Raw genomic sequence first — 17,985 nt, 5'->3', positions numbered from 1 at the left:
GGTGTGGGCCAGCTTTTTTGGTCAAAGTGGCTCACTTTTTTGGCCAACTTGGGCCCGTTTAATGAGTTATTTCACTCTGCGGATATTAGTTTTGATCAATGTTACGGAATAAATATTCTTTAAAATGCACAATTTGCATCACACTTAATAAAAAAAAAAATCTCCCCTTTGGTTACTATTCAAGCTGTCTCACAGAAGGAATGAATAGGCATTTGCAACTCTGGGCCACTTTTTCATTGGTACTCGAGGCAATTTGATGCCCCAGTCTGACCCTGAACACAGCTACGGAAATCCTTCAGGAAACCTGACTGCTAGAAGAGAACTGAACAACTGGTCACCAATTAAGTTAGAAACGCATATATGTTTCATGATCACGGGCAGATGTTAGCTTTTGCACCCTTCCTCTTGTTTTCTTCTGTGATTTGTTAATGGATTCAGCAGAGTTACGACATAGTGCATCATTCTGCCTCTTTAAGATACCTGCTGTGGAAGCCCGTGGAGAGACCTGTAGCAAAGTGTGGGGAATGTTTTGTCAGTGGCACCCATCCATTGCCATTTTTCTGTGATTTTTATTGCACATGCTGGAGCTATGACCTGGTAGCAAATCATTCTGGCCAAGGGTCAAGTCCTAAAAATCAAAGTGGGGGGACTCATCAACAAACGCAGTGGGACTTGGCAGCGCCGGCAATTAGCATATGAAGGTGAAATAGGCCCATTTCTTTAAATTGGCCTTGCAAAACCACCCAAATTGTTCAGGACGAATGGCATTTGCCTTTCGTAAAATCACACACACAAAACCAAGAAAGGATATTTTCTTCTAATAGTGTTTTTGAAAACGTTTAAAGGTGTGCATGTTTTCAACTCCAAGAACCAATACAAATGTTTTCCCTGCAACTTGCAGTACCGAAATGGGGCGTTTCACCTTTAGTTGTTTGTTATTTTTCATCAGGTTATATAGTGCACTGCTGAAGTGTCTGGCCTGCAAACCTGACTCCTGCAGTTCGATCGCTGAGGTCAGCTTTAATTCATCAATGTTTCTCATTTTAGCTTTGAAAAAATTGGGTGTACTGCGTCCACCCAAGTGTACCCTCGACTTGAGCACCAATTCTGCCTATATGACTCTTTTAGTGCCCTCACACAGAAACCCGCATTTAAGCTTGCAGCCAAGACTAGCAGTTTCATCGGTGAAGCAGAACAGACCTGCTTCAATTCCTATCCAACATGTAGTCTCTGGAGTAGCGGATGTGTGAGGTGGTATGGTGGCATTTTCATGAACTTCTAAGTATGTTGAAACCCAAATGAGTTTTAGTAAGCCCACACTAAGGGGCTCATTGTAAGTTCCCTGTTCCAAAATAATTACCAGAAAAAATTACGCTAACTCCGGAACCAGCATTTTTTCTGGACCGGGGAAACACAAGTTTGCTGATGGGGCAGTGATCTACAGGCAAATGTGGGAATCACCGGCACCAGTCAGTCTTTTTGGCAATCCTATCCCATGGAGTCCTACTTGACTCCATGGATTGGGAACTTACCACCCTTTCAGCCACTTGTAATGTCCCGGTAACACCGGTAATACCGGAACATCAGGTGGTGGAAACTGTAGTGGCAGTTTGCCGGTATCCCACTAGAATTGCCAGTGGGATATCGGCAAACTCGTAATAAGACCCGTGAGACTCACAGCCGGTAGACTCAAAACTGCTGTAGCTCACTTTTTTCCTCTGATTTGTAGCTGTCTAAACTCAAACTGCTGTAGCTCATTAGAACTCGATAATACTATGCGATAACCATCCATTTTATTGTTTCAGTACATTTTCTCTATGAAATGAGTCAGAAAGCACACCTTTGTGTCACACCCTGAGGTCATATGACATAATTCAATATGGTGGACAAATATCACTCTAATCAGTATATAGCAGTGACCGCAAAGGTAGCACTTTCAGAAAACGTTTTCTTTCATTAGGTAGATGGCCAACATTCATGCATATTTTGTTTGCTGCTCAGACTAAAGTCATGTTTTATTTAATAACATTGGGGGAGGTCAAAGCGTAACTGCACCCCTTGAGTTTCATTTGTAAACTTTGTTTCCAATCCACAAATATTATTAAAAAAAAGGAAAAGGAAAAGACTAATAATTTAGAAGCATAATTAGATGCAGCAGGTTTTACTTAGTGGCAATATGATGCAAAGGAAAAAGAAACATGCTCAATGGTTTTGGGCAGTTTTTGGATACATTTCAAAATGACCAGCATTGTTTATTTCCTTTGCTGTTTTCCATGCAAAAATCTCTAATGCATAGCTGGAATTCGATAAAGTCTAGGAAACTGTTTCTTCTGCTATGTATGTTTAGTTAGACAATTTTCATATATGTTATCTCTATATGTGAGCCAATGGGTCACATGGTCTTTGTATCTGACCTTTGACCTTAAAATGCACAACATGAAATGTTTTTGGTGTCATATCTTTGTAACCCTAGATCCGTTTGTCCTAATTGCAGTGTCTTTTGAAATTTAATGACATGCTCTCCATAATCCATTAGTCTATTAGAGGTTATGGAATTTGACCTTTGACCTCACAATAATCAAGTGAAATGTTTTTTTTTGTTAATTACTGTGGTACTGATTTTGACAAGTGAGGTGTCTCCTCGAAAGTTATGATTTGTGCTTTTTAAGTTATGGATCAGCTAAGACCTGGGGGTTTGTCATTTTACCTTTGACATTAGAATCTCCCACCCAAAAGTGTTTTTGCTGTATTTGCTCTGATACCATTTAGTACATTTATATAAGAGAAGTGTTATTGGAACGGTCATGTTCGGTACTTTGTCTTCTAGGCATCAAGTAGAGTGTAGGGGGTGTTACATTTGACCTGTAAAGTTAGTATGAGCATTTTCAAAGTGTGTTTGTAATTTCTCAGTGACCATTCATTCAAATTAGATGTGTGGGTTATCACCGTAATGGTCATGGTATGTGCTATTCATCAATGGGGCAGATAGTCAAAGTGGGCTTTTCTTTTAACCATTGAACTCAGAAAAAGGATTGTAAATATTTGTTTGTTATATTATGACAACTCTTGAATCAGTTGTAGAAAAGTGTGAAGCCAACACTAATGTATTGGCATGTATTATCACATTTATTGGAAATGCAAGTCATGGAAATTATTGTTGACCTTTGACCTTTCAAAAAATAAATCTCATGGTGTCTTTTACAGGTGGACCCTGGCATCGTCTACTCTATGTCTAACAACACAGAGCAGGGCTCGCGACTGGACTACGCCTCAGCTTGTTTTAAGTTAATGCATTTCTAAATATGTCAGTTAACAACTGTTTGCCTCAAGTAATCTGTATGTTTGTTTTTCAGCCTCTATTTAATGGGTTTGATATAGACAAATATGGTGCCATCTGAAAACCATGTTACATTATTTCTTATGCAAGGTACAGGTAGGTTGAGATTCTTTGGAATTTGACCTTTGACCTCTAAATCATTCAGCTAAAAGGGTTTTTATTTTTGTTCTGCTACCATGTAGAACATTTACACAAGAGAGGTGTTGTTGGAATGATCATATCATGTGCTTTGTCTTCTCTGCATCAAGTAGGGCATGGAGGAGTTGGAAATGTGAACTTATACCTTAAAATTTGCATTTGCAAACTGATTTTTGTATTTTCTCACCAACCATTCATTTGGTTTAGATGAGTGGGGTAATGGTTGTGGTATGTGCTATCTAAAATGTTGTGGAAAGCCAAAGTGTCCATTTAATTTGACCTTTGATCTCAGAATATTCTAAATTTGATTTTTGGTTATATTTTCACAACTCAAGTCAACTGGCAAATATTTTTGACCTTTGAACAATCATTCCTAATGGGTTTTTGGCAATTGTTTTGAACCTGTAACGTGGAACCAATACAGACAAGTGTGGTGTCATCTCAAAGCCATGGTCCAAACTTTCCTATTAAGGGTACAGCTATGCTGAGTTGACCTTTGACCTCAACATCTCTCACCCTAGAGTCCTTTTTTTGTTTTTGTTCAAAAACCACAGACCAGACATACATTACAGAGATGTTACAGTAATATGGCAATAACACCTGATCCGGAGGGCTGGATTGTGTGGCCATGGCCCTGATCCAAAGTTATAGGCCTGAGCATAGAAAGGGCCTCAATGATGGGCCCAGGCACCCTTACCACCTGATCCGGCCTGCTGGATCTGGTGTTATTGCCATTAGCGTCTCAGGTTTCCACTACGGAATACTGGGGTGCTAATAGTCATTTATTTTATTAGAATAAATGGAATGCCTCACACCACCCATCCTTTCAAACAAAATATTGATTGAAGATGGCGTTCTTGGTGATGCAAGGCGGGGTCCATGCTGAGTACTTTTTCCATTTCCACGGTGGCCCAGGATGGAGGCTGGACTGGCGGCGACAGTTGTGCTGCAGCTAAAAGCATAAGCTGAGTGGGGTAAGAGGGTGTGGAGGGGAGGAAAAGATGGCAGAAGGACAGGGGAATATGGAAGTAAGATGGTGGTGTTGGTTAGGGAATGTGACACAAGTGAAGTTGGAAGCAGGAGAAGCTGGAGGGAAGGAACTCCAATGAAGATTCTGAACCTTAGGTGATGGTGTGACCGAGTGTCACTGAGAATACAGATGCACTCAAATCATGGAGCGGACACCGAGTGAGAGAAAGAGAAGCAGAGAAGCTTGAAGCCAACCTGACGAAGCAAGAAAAGCTTCCTGCCTTGAATCTAGGCCTGGTAATAATGGTAGGGGGACAAAATAGATTTGTTTTGGGAAGAGGACAGATCTTCCTTTTGGACTGACCGATGACTGATGGGCACACTAGTTAGTTTTGTGTAAGGCAGAGAAAAATAGTTTTGGAAGAGTTAGGAGTTTACACCTTTTCATTTTATTGATAACTTGGATGAGGGAATATATTCAGCCTTGAAAAGGGGCATCATTTTTACACTACATATAAATGACCTTCTAAGGTGCACAAAACGTTGCACAAAAATTCATAGTGCTCTATTGAGTGCTTGTCGAAAGTAAACGTGTTGTACACACCATAGCTAGTAACCCTAGTTTATATAAAATAACAACACACATGTCTCGGGAGGATAGCTCAGCGGCAACGTGCTTGGCTTGGAAGCAAGACAACAAGGAGCAAAACAGGTTTGATCCCTGGGTCCGAACTTAGAAACCTCTGGGTATTATGTGCGTTATAAATGACCTATAACATTATATCTCTCTATGTATTGTTTTGTGCTTGCATTTCAGCCAAGTATGGACATCCTGCTGTGCCCTTGTGTCAGTGCTTTTTACAGCCAAACATAAAAACAATCATAAATGTCAATCACAAGACTGTGCATGCATAGTGGGTGGTGTTTCTGTGTGTGATCCAATGGATTTGTTTTGATTAGCTGGGGAAGGCAGATGCAGGCTTTACGCACCTCCCAGAGCTCTGTGCACGATTACCAGCTTTAACTTGACAGCATTGTCAGTGGCAGATCCTCTTGTCTATGGCAGTCTCCAAAGGAAGGTGGAAAACGGCCACAATTCTTTTAAGAACCTGAACCACAGCACATCGGAAGACCAGTGGGCGCCTGCCTATGGCGTTCTAGTTTCTAGAGGACTATGCACACTTTGAGTAAATGTGTATGGCAAAACAAGTGAGAAACAGCACATAGCCCTCAAAACTCCATCAATCCCCCACGCCCATGCCCACACTCCTCCCTAAATCCCCTCACCCATTCCCTCCCCCTCCCTCAATCCCCACCACCAAAGTATTTTAAGAAATTAAACATTTAAATAGAGGCTGAAAAACAAACATACAGATTACTTGAGGCAAACAGTTGTTAACTGACATATTTAGAAATGCATTAACTTAAAACAAGCTGAGGCGTAGTCCAGTCGCGAGCCCTGCTCTGTGTTGTTAGACATAGAGTAGACGATGCCAGGGTCCACCTGTAAAAGATAGACGGCTGAAGATATTTTGTGTCAACCAGCTGCCATGGGAAGTGCAAGGGGTGAAAATGCAATACCCAGTCAGGCTCACCAATGGGCTGGATGAATAGACGCAAACTGCATTGACCTAATCTAGTGGCGGGCCTAGGTCTGCGGTGCTGGATGTACAGTAGACGATGCACTGGTCCACCTGCAATAGAAAGACGGCTGCAGATATTTTGCCATCAACCAGCTGCCCAGGAGAGCGCGAGGGGGGAAGAATTCACTGCCCCATCAGGCGCTCCAATGGGTGGATTGGACCGGCGCAAACTGCATGGGCTTAATCTAGTGGCGATTACTAGTCTGTGGTGTTGGACATAGAGGAGATGATGCCCTGGTCCACCTGCAAGAGAAAAACAGCTGCAGAGACTTTGCCATCAACCAGCTACAGAGGGGTGCGCAAGGGGGAGGAATTCACTGCCCGGTCAGGCACTCCGATGGGCAGGTTGGATAGATGCAAACTGTATGGTCCTAATCTAGTAGCGAGCCCTGGTCTTCGGTTTTGGACATAGAGGAGACAATGCCGGGTCCACCTGCAAGAGAAAGATGGCTTCAGAGATGTTGCCATCAACCAGCTGCCCAGAGGAGTGCAAGGGGAAGAACTCACTACCCTATCAAGCACTACCATGGGTGGGTTGGCTAGATGCAATCTGCATGAGCCTATTCAAGTGATAAGCCCCGGTCTCGGATGTTTGATGTAGACGAGACGATGCCCGGGTCCACCTACAAGAGAAAGATCAAGGGGGAGGAACTCACTGTCCGGTCAGGCACTCCGATGGGCAGGCTGGATGGATGCAAACTCCATGGGCCTAATCTAGTGTCGAGCCCTGGTCTACGGTGTTGGACATAGAAGAGACGATGCCCGGGTACACCTGCAAGAGAAAGATGGCTGCAGATATTTTGCCGTCAACCAGCTGCCCAGGGGAGCACAAGTGGGAGGAACCCACTGCCCACCAGGCGCTCCGATGGGCGGGTAGGATAGACGCAAACTGCATGGTCTTAATCTAGTGGTGAGCCCTGGTCTGCTGTGTAAGTTATAGCAGAGACAATGCTCGGGTCGACCTGTAAGAGAAAGACGGCTGCAGAGATTTTGCCATCAACCAAATGCCCATGGGAGCTCAATCACTGCTTCATCAAGCACTCCCATGGGCAGGTTGGGTAGACACAAACCCGCATGGGCCTAATCTAGTGGCAAGCCCTCACATAAATTATCATTTTACATGGAGCAGACAAACCTCAGAAAAGTTGTTACATTCATAGACCAAGATGAGTGCAGATAATAAACTTGGATTCCTAGTGATATACCATGCTGCTTCGAAAGTCACCACATCGCAGGTATATCCATCTAGTCCCTGACTTACCTGTGGGTTGAGATCAATGATCTTCAAGACTTGTCTGCACGTTGATCTGGTACTCTGTGTAGATATCCGCAACCACCGATCTCATTAAATAATTTCAAAAACATAGAAAGAAAAGAAATCAGACATACAAAAGGGGCTCAATCCCTCCCCCACCCACAACAGCTGATTTCAGGTGTCTGAGTGAAATGTCTCAGCAGGTTTACAGTTCAGACTATTACAAAGACACACCAGCAGGAGTCCTCTCTATTCCCAAACCCTCACTTCTCCCCAACCAACTGACCCAGTTTCAAATCTACAATTACCTTGCACTATACAGAGCTGCAGTCTACCTATCACTTAGTATTGTTATGACCTCGAGTATGAACCTGGCAGACCTTACTTGTATGAAATATGTATATACCGATTGACCTCAGACATGCTCATACCTCAACAAACTCTACCCTAAAAGATATTCACAGTCCAACCACCTGACACTTTAAGACTAACCCAGCAATGAGAGTGGGTGTGGGTAGAGTGAGAGCAGTAGCTTTGATACAGGTTAGAAAGCGAGGACCATCTTAGTTACTTTAGGACATGAGCACATTCCCAGTCCTTGGAAATCCGACAAAGAAAATAATGTTCTGGTTCCCTCTGCATCGCACAACCCTTAGTATGCCATGCACTCCTCACCCAGGTACACAGTTACTGAGCAAATAACACAGCATCTGAAGAATAGAAACATTCCAGAGAAGGATCCTTTAAGCCTGAGAGCTCTCCGATATGCACATATGACACTAATTGCTACAGCAAAAGCAAACCACAACTCAACCATTATGCAAGCCTCCAACAAGAAATTTGAGATCTACCAAGCTAAGAAGCATGTCATCAACACTTTGCCAGACCCTGCAACATTACAATCCACTGACAAGTGCAATACCAGGAACAGCTTCTTTAAAGACGAAATAGAAGAACACACTGACTGCTCCAAACACGCCACAGACATGCCAGCCCACAACATATCAGGATTGACTTAATTCTGTCATTTTGAAGATCATTAAAGATGAAATAATCACACTATTTAACATCATCAACACATGCATCACACTAGGCACTTTGTCAAATGCACTGAACATGGAGGAGACCCCCCCATCTGAAGAAACCCACACTAAACCCAGATGACCAGCCAACTTTTGCCCCATCATGCATCTACTCTTCCTCCTAGAGATGTGGCCTGTGAGACTATTATTGAGCGTAAACCCAAATACATGCATTTTGTCTGGCTTGGTTCCAAGGAACACAAATTCAGTTTTGGTGATGTTGGGATGTAGGTATGCGATTGATATCCTAATTTGAATGAGCACAAATCAGTGCTTTAACCATGAAATGGCGCTGACCTTTAGGTACAAGTGTGTGTCATTGTCTTATTGATTTCCTTAGGGCCCTATGTTAAAGATTTCAAGTAAATGTATGGAGCTTTGAGAAACTACACATGTGACTTCCTGGGTGCATTGTACCAATGTTTCTTATCTGGAATAGTTGGTGGCTGCCCAACTAGAAGGAATCAAACCCGGTGAGGACAGTATGTGAAGCCCATTCATGTAGTGTTTGAAATGTTGAGTGGTTGACAGTGTCCAATGCTGGGAGAGGTCGAGCAGGCCATTACAGAAGCAATCATTCACTTTATGTTTTTAGTTTGCCTTCCTAGAAGGGATGGTGTGCCCAAACATGAGTCGACTGCTTGCTGCGCCACAGGCAACCAAGATGCTGCACCAATGAATATGGTTGTGGCACTCAAATTTTCAAACATGTGGAACCAAACCCTTGACCTCTGGTTTCAAACCTGCAAGGATGAAGGTCAAGACATTGTTACAACCTCTGCAAAGCATGCACAAAGCACTGCACCCATGCACTGGTGAAACTCATGACCTCCTAAAACATGAGGAAACAAACCCAAAATGCTGGATTCCAAACCGTCTCAGATGTGGCCTGATTCTTGGTAGTGAAACACTCCAGGTAGACCAGTGTACGTGACTCTGTTAAAACAAAAGACCCACACAAACCTTGGGGGTGCCCGCTCACACAAATGAAAACATAGGTGGGTGCCATCATTCAAAGCCTCATTACTGCTGTGGTGATAGACCTATGATTGGGCTCAAATACAAGCTTTACCTCACATGTTCCCTCTACACCAGAGTCACTTGTGATGTATCCACGACACAACCCACCCTAAAAAAAACAGTTGGGTTCAAATGCACAAACACATGTTAGGTGCTCAAGGACACACCTGTGTGAAGTTGGATCAGGTAATGACATCCAAAAGCCCACAGCCAATCCTTAGCATGCACACACCAGTCTACCTGGTGCATCCCCCCTCCCACTTCAGGCCTCTGCTTACACTTTTGCCCACTGAACTCTTGCTGCTTCCGCCACACACTCAATGGCACACCTGTAGGGGTGCTCTCTTACCTGGCTGTACTTGAACTCCTTGTCCAAAGGGCTCTTCTTGAGGCCAACGAGGAGGTGCTGGAAGTTGCTCCTGCCCATGTTGCTCCACTCCTTCAGCTTTGTATTGTGATACGGGGAAGCCTTGTTTACTGCAGGGGAAAAGACAGGACAAAGGTCAGTGGATTAGAGACATGGGTGAAACATGTGTGCAAACAGATGTCACATGCGCAAGGACATACCTGGGTGAAGGTGGAACGGGGAATGACATCAAAAAGCACAGTTCCCCTGACCCCCAATACACTAAATGCATGCACAAGCCTACCTGGCACGCACCTCTGCCCACTGTAGGCCTCTGCTGCCACCTTCCACCCCATAGTTTTTGGCACACTACAGTCACCACACTGGGCCATAGGGGTGCTCTCTTACCCGGCTGTAATTGGTCTCCTGGTCCAGGGGGTCTTAGAGGCCACATAGGGTCTGGAAGAGGCTCCTACCCAGAGTGCTCCACTCCTCCAGCATTGGACTGAGATAGGGGAAGTCTCGTTCCCTGGGGGGAGAGACATGACAAAGATGAGTGTTAGGAAAGATTTGATGTATGTGTGATTTCCCCTCCATTTATGGATCCTCAAACTTTTTGCTTTTGTTTGGCTATGCTAACCTGACTTTTTCCGGTGGAGCCGAGCGTTCAGCTGAACTCCCCTGGACTTTTATGGGGAAACTGACATGTCCTTCAGACTTTTGGTACTGGGAAACTATGTTTCACTTAGTCTTTGACAATGTTGCCATTTCTTGGTAACTTTTTAACAGCACACAATGTACCTTCCAGAACCATGTGCAGGGGTCCCTTTTTGTTGTATGGCCCTAGACACCATACAAGAATTTTGGGTGATTGTACATATGTGCCTGGGACGAACTTGTGGCAGCAGTTTTTTTTATTAATTTTTTACTTTTTTTTACTGAGTTAAACCGCGTTTACCGCATTTGGCTCATGACTGTGGCCAGGTCTGAAAATGGCATAGCCAGAAAATCTTTTGTTCTTTCCCATGGCCATTTTGTGCCTTGCCTTCACCCAGGTCGAGTAACCTGGGTTTTCCTTATTTGGGCATGCAGCCTCCCACAAAAACCTATCTCTTTCGTGGGCTTCTGCCTGTCACGTATGTGTGCCCAGGAAGAGTGCTGAGACTGTCTACTCCCAATCCACACAATTGGTGCCAGGATGTCTGGAGTGCCTGAATGACTGACACCACTGTGGGACATGACTGGTCCACAGCTGGGATGCATTCAAGAGATCAGATCTTCTATTGGAAGTCCTTGAGTTTGGCGTGAAATTAAACTTGGATAAGAGAAGGGGCTCTTCACCCATTCCAGGTCAATCACCTGTGTTCTCACTGAACTACAGAAGAAAGCAAGTCTCCTACATGAAGAAACAGACTTGTGAACCGCCAGAGACGCTTTGGAAGGTTTTGGTACCCTTTTCCCTCTCCTGTCCCCTCAGACTCCTGCTTTCTTCTTTGATCAAGAAGGCCTGTCAAGGATCTTCGCCCCTTTGGAGTAGTGGGAACAACTACTCCTGGTGCCCCCTGATCACCCACCGAACAAGCCCCTTCAGAAGTGTTCCTGGTCTATCCAGCAAACTGTCCAGGTTTACCTCAGGGTAACCCGCAGCACTGCTCCCATCTTGAGTGCAGACCCAGGGCGTGGGACATCCCTTGCTTGTGGCCTCATGCATTCTTCTGCCAAATTTTGCAGGCCTAGCTCCTCTGGGTCCCAAATAAGGAGAGTGCGTAACGCTGCCCACATCCACGATTCCCACGTCACTACCTGGTCATGATGGTCACTATAGTACCCTCGCTGTTCTGCTCTTCATACCTTGAAGCCATCTGCACCAGAATTGTCTTCATACCTCATTTCGAAGCTGAGAAAAGGCAACTGTCTCGTCACGGACAATCGTTCTCCACTGCAGCCGCTGAGAGCGAGAGCGCCGCATAACTGCAGGACTCAAACCTATTAGCGACCTCGATTAAACTGGCAAAGTTTGGTCTGGTCTGTGCTGAGGGTCGGGGAGTACTTTTATCACTTACCCATGGCCCCCTGGCAAAGCAGATCCTTTTTATGCACGAGTATCCCTTAAAGGTATTCAAACTTAGCTGGGTTAGCCTGCGCTCCCTAGCTATTCTGAACAATGCTTTGCCATGAAGGGCAGGGCCTACTCGAATAGTGGGAACCAATTATTCACCGCCTCGAGCCCCTTCCTGACTTGCTACAGCCCCTACAAGAAGACCCACTTTTTGTTCATCTGAGCGATCGTGCGTTTTCACACACAACTGTACTGTTCAGCATAAGGCTCCCCAATTCTTAGGGTTGGACTTGAAAGTTAGGGAACAAACTCTGAAGAATTATCTAATGCCATTTGTAAACAAACTTAACCCTCTATTCACAGTTTGTGGTTATATCTTTTAGCTGAATTGCACTAGGAAATGTGTTGTATATATATTGTATAGTTTAAGGATTTGTGTGATAACAGTTTTCTCATTGCCAAAGTTACTTGTGTCTATTTGGTCCGGACGACAATAAATGTATATATAATTTTCAATTACACTTGTCTAAGAGTAATTTGTGGTTTGTTGCTGTGTGTGCTCATTGTGGGCTTTCAATCACTCTAACCCCTCCTGAGACTTGGTCTTGACCGCCTGCCAAGCTACCTAGATTGGGCTGGCTTGTTCAGAAGGTTCCCCAAACCAACGGTGACCTCCTAAACCAGGTCAGAGTTTTGAAATCCATCTTAACAAGGAGTGGCTTAGAGGACTGCCATGTGTTTTCAAGAAGCCCCTCACACTATTGGGATGAAAGGCCGGTACAGGGTGAGAAGGAGCAGAATCTAAGAGTATCGAGCACTGTTCTTATTACCTTGTTGCTTTTTTTCTCCTATTTCCCAGACAGTAGTCTCTTGTGGCAGCAGTGATTATTAGCTTTTCAGCTGACATTAATGTTTCAGCTCCCTGCTGGCTGTTTGTTCTGTGATAATCTTCAGCTATTAACCACCTCGCTGTATTCTTTTAATTAAGGCTCCCAGTTTTACATTTTTACTGAATTTTACACATAAATACAGATGGAAATCACTCAGTTTCCTTTCAGTATTCAATTGTTAAAAAAATGAAATTAAGGTCTCTCGTTTGGGTTTATAAATTACCAGCCATGCACTGCGGGTCTATAGCTGTGCAAAGTTACATAATAAAGAGGATGAAAAAGTAATGTACTTTTGTTTTACGTTGTTTAAATGGCTGCACATATGTATGCCTTGACTTGTCCAAGAACACAGATCTTGAAGCGTCCAATTAAAGGCATGTCATGTAAATAAATGTGGAAAAATACTTATTGTAATTAACCATCATCAAAATAATGTCACTTACAAAATTAATTAAGATCTCTGCAATAGGTTTGCTACCCCACTGATCAATCTCGCCAGTTTACTTGCATGCAACGCCTTTGTAAAACCTTGTGCATGCAAGGCCGGATTAAGTTCTGTCAGAGCTGATGGGGGTCAATTTCAAAATGTTTGCTGCCCCACCCTTACCTTACAGCTGGGAAAGAGAGCCCGAGGCACCTATGAGGTGATTACATTATGATTAAGGCTTCCAGGTTCATGGCATTTATTTTTGCACAATTTCCATCTGTGTTTTTCCATATTTAAGTGCTGTTTTTTTATCTCTATTTATCCACATGTATGATTTGCTATGTAAAGACATATGTTTCAATTAAATTGCACTAATGTAGGATCACATATTAGTCTCAGCTCAGCACATCAAAAAGAAGAATGGCACGTATGAGAAATATGTCTCTTCATCACTCAGTCAGTGGTGAGTGCACCTCTCATCACCTACTCTTAGCAAGGTGGAGTGCAACAACACAAACGCCAGTGCAAGTTGTGCACAGTTTCATGGCGAGGCGATGCATTGGCTTCCTGTTCCAGACCGGATCTCTTTTAAGTCTATGTGTATGGTGCACCGAGCCTTCTATGGTCTTGGAGCTGAATACTTGCAAACCAAATTTCCGCGCTATGTGCCAAATCGTTCTCTCCGCTCTCAGTCGGCACTTTTGGTAGTGGTTCCTCGCTATCGGCTTACCCAAGTAGGAGGACGTGCCTTTTCGGTTGCAGCCGCCAAAGCCTGGAATGACCTCCCCCTTGCGCTACTGGAAATTGCTGATCACCTTGTCTTCCGATGGCTACTGAAACCAACACTTTTCTAAAATGTCAGTTCCATCATTAAAATAGTCTATCACGTTACTAGTGCCAAGATGCCTTAGGTAACATAACATAACACTTTATGCAAAACAACATACACCACGTTGGTAATGTTAAGCCTCTGACAGTAGCAGCTTTGAAATCAGAATGGTTGCTGTGGAGTACTGGGGGCGGGCTAACACATTGGGCCTGATTCACAGAAGCGTTTTATAATGGCATTCTGTGAATCAGGCCCATTTTCTTTCCTTCTGACTATAGTTATGTAAACTACACCACCATAAAGGTGACCTGTAGAAAAAAGTACTTCTGTTTTATACAGAACACAAATCCTGCTCAATTTCTGTTCAAGTCTGACACATGCCATTAGTGTTAAGGATTAGCACATGTTGTTTACCAGGCAATCCACCAAAACAAGGTGTTGAGTGCAAACGGTATCGCAGCAGTTTGCGGTCTCCTTTATTTGCTTGTTCAATGAGCAGAAAACACATTTAAAATGTGTTTAATTTGATGTTAGCATGTCATTCACAGTGAGAGGAAGCCACTCTCAAACAATGCAAAAAACATTTGTTCACAGATGTAGAATGTAGCCCATAGGGCCCGGCACACTGTGAGCCCCCCCGACCCCACAGACTACTCAGGACAAACTTCTCTCTATCAGGGCTCTGCGCATGCTCTGGCGCATCAAGGGAACACCGTGTTTACTTCCATGCAGTGGAATTACATCACTCCATCGCATGTGTATCTTAAAGCAACAGACAACACTCCTCCTTTTTCATAACAACAAAACAGTGAAGAACCGTGCCCCCACATAACACTGGCAATCAACAACAACACAGCAACTGAATCACTCTGAGCAACGTTCAACACCTACTTCATGTGTCCAGCACATAGTATTTTAGGTGGGCAGGTCTTCCCCTCACAGCACGTTGTGGATACTGCCAGCCCTCTTCCCAGCTCAGCCTCTCCTCACCTGCTTCCCCCTGATCCAGAGAGATATGAGAACGGTCTGTCCCTCCACCTTCGTCAGACTTTTGGACACACCCTCCTCCGGGGGACCTGCCTGGCTGCTTGCTCTCCCCAATCCTCTTGTAGAAGGTCACATTTCTCGTGACTATGGCATTGCCGTCGGATGTGGTTACCATTGATCCCTTTACTGCCACCACACACATGGGGTTGGGTTCATACGGAAGTGACAGCTTCCCCTGGGGGTGCCTGTTTATCACTATCACCTCATCTCCCAGCACCAGCTGATGCAGCCTGAGCCATCTTCGCATGTTCACACCTTAATTCCTGGCTCTTCTTTCCTCAGCCACTCTGTCACCCTCCATCTCTGCTTTCTACGGGTCCCCGGTGTCTGGCAGCAGACCTCTCGGGCATCTCTTGAACATGGCCTCCACCGGCACAGCCCCGGTCGAACAGTGAGGGGTCACCCAATACTACCTTAGGAACTGATAGAGAGGCCTTTTGAGACACTGTCCTTTGCCGTGGGCAATGCGAAACACCTTATTGAGGGTCCTCATGAACCGTTCCGCTTCACCATTTGCTCTTGGCCTGATTTGCATTATCTTCCAAAGTTGGATCCCGTACTCCATCATGAATTGGCTGAAACTCTCCCCTTGAAATGGCGGTCCATTGTCGGAGTGCACCACTTGGGTCAGGCCATGAGTGGCAAATACCTTTTCCAATGCCACAGCTACATCGTCAAATGCCACCAATTCCAGGAACTCTACTTCTGGGTATCTTGTCCATTGATCAAACACCATCTGAAAATGTGTGTCCTTTCCTGTTGATCCAAAATCCACATGCACTGTCTCCCACGGCTGTATACTTTGGGCATGGACTCGATCATGGGCTCTCTTTGTGCCGGTGCAGCCGACTGACACCATAAGCAGCCTGTTACAAACTTCTCCACCTTCCTTTCTAGATCCGGAAACCAGACTTTCAATCTAAGGTAGGCTTTTGTTTTGGCCTTCCCATGATGTCCCTGGTGGGCCAACGTGATCACCTGCTAGATCTTATTTGCAGGTGCAACCATTTTGGCCCCTCATAACAGCAGACCTGACTCAGCAAATTCCAGTTTGTCCCGCACTCTCCACAATTTCTCCAACGTAGTGCAGGCCTCCTGGGTTATTTTGCTGAGGTCTTCCAGTATGGTGTTCCATTCCTCTTTTAGTAGGGCCCCTCGGAGGAGGCCAAAACACTCATCTTCCTTCAACGCCTTTTCCAACTCTTGAATGGGCATGGAGTTTGGAGTGGTGGACTCAATGATCACTTGCAAGTGTTCCTCCGCTTCATTCACAGTGCCCTCTACAGCGATCTCTTTCTTCTGCGGAGGCCTCGACAAGTAGTCCGCTGCATTGTTGCCACCAGGTCGGTACACCAGCAAGACCCCATACTCCAGGAGGGCCAACATCCACCGCTCAATCCTGGCTGGGAGCTTGGAGGACAATCCCGCCATGATCGGTAACAGGGGCTTGTGGTCTGTCACCACCATCACAGGCCTTCCCAGCACCTACAGGGGTAAATACCTGCACCCCTATATCACTGCCAACGCATCATGCACAATTTGAGAATATCTTTTCTGCCTATTCCAGAGGGCGCAGCTGGCAAATGCTATGTGTCTCACCTCCCCCTTGGCATCAACCTATGTCAGCACTGCCCTGAGGCCAAACGGACTTGAATCTACCACTGTCTTGGACGGAAGGGAAGGATCGAGAAATGCCATTGTGTCTTCCACCGTGAGGGCAATTTTCACATCATCATCTGTTGCAGTGAGCCTTACTGCCAGACAGTATCTTTCCTCTTCAGGCTCCTTAGTGGCTAAGGCTGCATGGCTAGCTTCCTAATGAATCTGCTGCAGTACGTTGCCATCCCTAGGAAATTGCGTACCTCTGTAATTGTCAGGCAGCACTCCTCTTTCCTAAAACACAAAGCCAAAGAATTCAATATTTGTTGTCTTGTGTAATTCACACTTCTCTTTATGCAGTGATAGGCCTAGCGACTGGATGTGTTCAAGTGTCTAGCCTTGCCATGTGTTTGTTTTCCGACCCTGCGAACACCAAAATGTCATTGCTAATGTTTATGATGCCCTCCAAGTCAGCTAAAGCACCCATAAGGATATTTTGAAAAACCTTGGCAGCCAAAGACACACCAAAGCTAAGGCGCTTGTATCTGTACACCCCTTGGTGAGCCATGAAGGTGGTTTTATACCGGGACTCAGGTTGCAGCACGACCTGGTGGTACCCGGCCCTTAGATCAAGCTTTGAGAAAAACCTGGCACCTTGCAGCTAGGCAATGATGTTATCAATTGTGGGAATTAGATGTCTCTCCCTCTTTATCACCTTATTCGGCAGCCTCATGTCCACACATATTCTGACAGAGTCACGTAGTTTAGGCTTCCACGAAATGACAATAGGTGACGCCCAGGCATTGGCCCTTCCACCTTCTCAGTGATGTCAAGATTGATGAGATTCTCCAGTTCCTTATGAATGAGCTCTCTCAGGTGAAACAGAACTCTTAGGTGTTTCAGGGCAACTGGGACAATAGATTTGTTTATATGCAGTTTAATCGGTTCACCCATCAGCTGACCAATTCCGACAAACACGTCTGCAAATCTCTCAAGTATCGCCTGTACATCCTCGATGTACACATTGTAAGCGAAACTCACTGTCCCAAGAGATTCAGCTGAGGCACAGCTCAAAATAGTGATGCCACTAATGTTTGTGACAAAATCCCAGGCCTTTATCGAACTGGAGCCACGTTCTACCTGTGATACAAAAGCACCCATCATTGGAATTGGTTGATCTCCTCTGAATGTGAAAATATGTGCCCTTGGGTTCTTGAGCTCTGGGGATCCATCATAGTGTCATAATGAATTTTCTCCATGATATTGACGGGAGCACCTGTTTCCACCAAGACTGGAACTGGTGAGCCATCAACTTGAAACATACACTTCGACTGTCCCCTGGTC

This window comes from Ambystoma mexicanum, chromosome 7q (genome assembly GCF_040938575.1).
Source record: "Ambystoma mexicanum isolate Mex_15411 chromosome 7q, UKY_AmexF1_1, whole genome shotgun sequence".
Taxonomy (NCBI): domain Eukaryota; kingdom Metazoa; phylum Chordata; class Amphibia; order Caudata; family Ambystomatidae; genus Ambystoma; species Ambystoma mexicanum.
Note: the sequence above shows the minus strand (reverse complement) of the source record.